The sequence below is a fragment of the Perognathus longimembris genome, chromosome 9 (assembly GCF_023159225.1).
Source record: "Perognathus longimembris pacificus isolate PPM17 chromosome 9, ASM2315922v1, whole genome shotgun sequence".
NCBI lineage: Eukaryota > Metazoa > Chordata > Mammalia > Rodentia > Heteromyidae > Perognathus > Perognathus longimembris.
Genome location: NC_063169.1, coordinates 46,583,434 through 46,586,581, shown reverse-complemented (window position 1 = coordinate 46,586,581; position 3,148 = coordinate 46,583,434).

Sequence of the window (3,148 nt, the reverse complement as noted above, 5' to 3'; positions counted from 1 at the left end):
TTCTTTTTTCTTTCCTTTCTGTCTGTATTTGGTTTGAGGCATGGTAATGAACAGGAACTTATCCTTAATTATACCAGGGACTATTTGGAGAGAGAGGGGCAAAAGCCAACATTTAAATATTAATCAAATATTTTTAAAAATGCCTATCTTTAAGTAGTTACACAATTCAGCATATTATTCAATTCAGTATGTTGTTCAAAATATGTTGCTCATCAACATATCTATTTATGAGTACAATAGATCTTGATCATTGTCAACCCTTTCATTATTTTCCCTCATCTCTTCTATCCTCAGTTGACCAAAGCTAAATGTAAGCCTCAAGTATCATCGTAACAGCACAGTGATTTCAGGCCATCAAAACCAGCAACTAAATGGATCTTTCTCACAACTCCCCACATGTTGCAATGGACTAAAACATAAAGGCTCAGCTTCCAAATTTACAAAACAAGGATACTGGGTGATTGTAAATGTTTATTTTAGTATGAGCATATTACATTAAAATTTAATCTTTATCTCTATAGCACTATTTTCCGGGGGCAACAGTAACATAAGAAACTCTTTTATATGTTCGTAATATTTTTCCCTGGGGGTTAAGGAAAAGCTTTTGAGAGTTTGTTGCTTGAAAAGGAACACACAAAAAATGAGCAAAAAAAGTAAATATGAGACACAAATGAACAAGGACGAGACAGAGTGCAGAGTAGTAATACTTATGGATAAGGTATTTTATCCTTTGGGTTTTAAACAGAAATTAATCATTTCCCTTTGGAATGTTCATTTCAAACACATGTGAATTGTGACCACATTTTCTCTCCTGCCACTGACTCCACTGGGGAGCCCCTGGCCATAAATCTCCATGTCAGTATACACTGTCTTCCAGAATTGCAAACATGTCGGGGAGAAAAAAAAATCTGGGCATGCTGAAAATAACAAAGATAGGTCAGGGTCATGCTGTATGAAGCCGTTTTTCATTACACTAAAGAGAAATGGCAAGGTTCGTGTATGGAAGCAGACACGGTGTTTTAGGGAATGAAGATGAGAACCACTAAAAGTACATTAGTATGATGCAGAATGTGCCATATTTTGATCACTCTATTTTAAATGGAAAGTAGGGACAAGTACACAACCTCATGGGAATTGAAGGTTATTGAGGAGCATTGGAAGTTATTTAGGCATTAAAGGGCACATGTTTTATAGGATGAGAGGCCAGGGAAGTAGAAGCTCATCCAATGGTTAATTTTATGCAATTCTGAGCAGAAGAAGCTTTATTTACCACGAATGCCATGTATCAGGCTACTATATGGGGCAGAAATCAGCTTTCATGACAAGGACCATACAATAGCTTTGAGCAGCCTGTTCTATGCACCTACTGGGCGAAGGTGACTCAATAGTTATTAAAAGGGAAAAGGAGGATGACTACATATTCGCAGCACTGGATTGGTACCAGAAGGCACTATGGAGGGACTTTCTTCAGACTACAGACGTGACTCAGAAACCCAATTCACAAAGTCAGAGAACAATGTAGTTTAGCTAGAAGTTGTGAATGTACTGTAATGTACTGAAGGGACAAAGTGCCATAAAGAATAATAGAACGATGATACATGGAGGTACAGATGCTCAGTGACAAGATGTTACCAACACAGTTTAAACTGATTCTCAAAGTCTTTCCTAAGAGTACTCTGTAGGCCCAAAGGTTTAACACTGTGTGCCTGTTGGTAATTGTTGTCCATAAATTTAATGGCATAGGCAGACATCAAATCTCTATTGCACATATACATATACAAACGTAAACACACACACACATTTCTTCTTAAATACTACGTAAGGGCATATTCTTACAGAATACATAATATTATTTGCAAGTTTTTTAACAATTTGTAAATTTAGCTTTACTATCCTTATGGCACAACACTTTTTTTTTAAGTTTTTATTATAAAACTGATGTACATAGAGGTTACAGTTTCATACGTTAGGCATTGGATAGATTTCTTGTACTGTTTGTTACCTTGTCCCTCATACCACCCACCCTCCCCCCCTTTCCCTTCCCCCCCCCGCCCCCGGAGGTGTTCAGTTCACTTACACCAAACAGTTTTGCAAGTATTGCTTTTGTAGATATTTCTCTTTTTTCACCCTGTGTCTCTCAAATTTGGTATTCCCTTTGAATTTCCTACTTCCAATACCCATAAACACTCTTTCCAATATACTCAGATAAGATTACAGCGATAGTGTAGGTACAACCACAGGAAGGTGATACAAGAACATCATCAATAATAGAAGCTACAGATAAACATAGGACGTTGAAAGTAGTTACAACTGTGATATAACAATTGTTTCCACAACATGGAGTTCATTTCTCTTAGCATCATCTTATGTGTTCATAAGGGTATAGCTATTGGGCCTTGTGATGCTCTGTTATGCCTAAACCTGTACTAATTATTCCCAATAAGGGAGACCATAGAGTCTATGTTTCTTTGGGTCTGGCTCACTTCACTTAGTATAATTTTTTCCAAGTCCTTCCATTTCCTTACAAATGGGGCAATGTCATTCTTTCTGATAGAGGCATAAAATTCCATTGTGTATATGTACCACATTTTCCTGATCCATTCGTCTACTGAGGGCATCTGGGTTGGTTCCAGATTCTTGCTATGACAAATTGTGGCACAACACTTTGATATAGATTGTTCTTTTAAAAAAATTATTTATAGGTACAACCAAGGAAGGTGATACAAGAACATCATCAATAATAGAAGCTACAGATACACATGGGACATTGAAAGTAGTTACAACTGTGATATAACAATCGTTTCCATAACATGGAGATCATTTCACTTAGCATCATCTTATGTGTTCAATAAGGGTACCTCACTATCTCTGTAATCTTATCTGAGTATATTGGAAACCGTGTATACTGGTATTAGAACTAGGAAATTGAAAGGGAATACCAAAATTGAGATACACAGGGTAAAAAAAGACAAACAACTACAAAAGCAATACTTGCAAAACTGTTTGGTGTAAGTGAACTGAACACCTCATTGGGGGAAAGGGAAAGGGGGAGATGGGAGGGGGGTATGAGGGATGAGGTAACAAACAGTACAAGTATCCAATGCCTAACGTATGAAACTGTAACTTCTCTGTACATCAGTTCAATAAT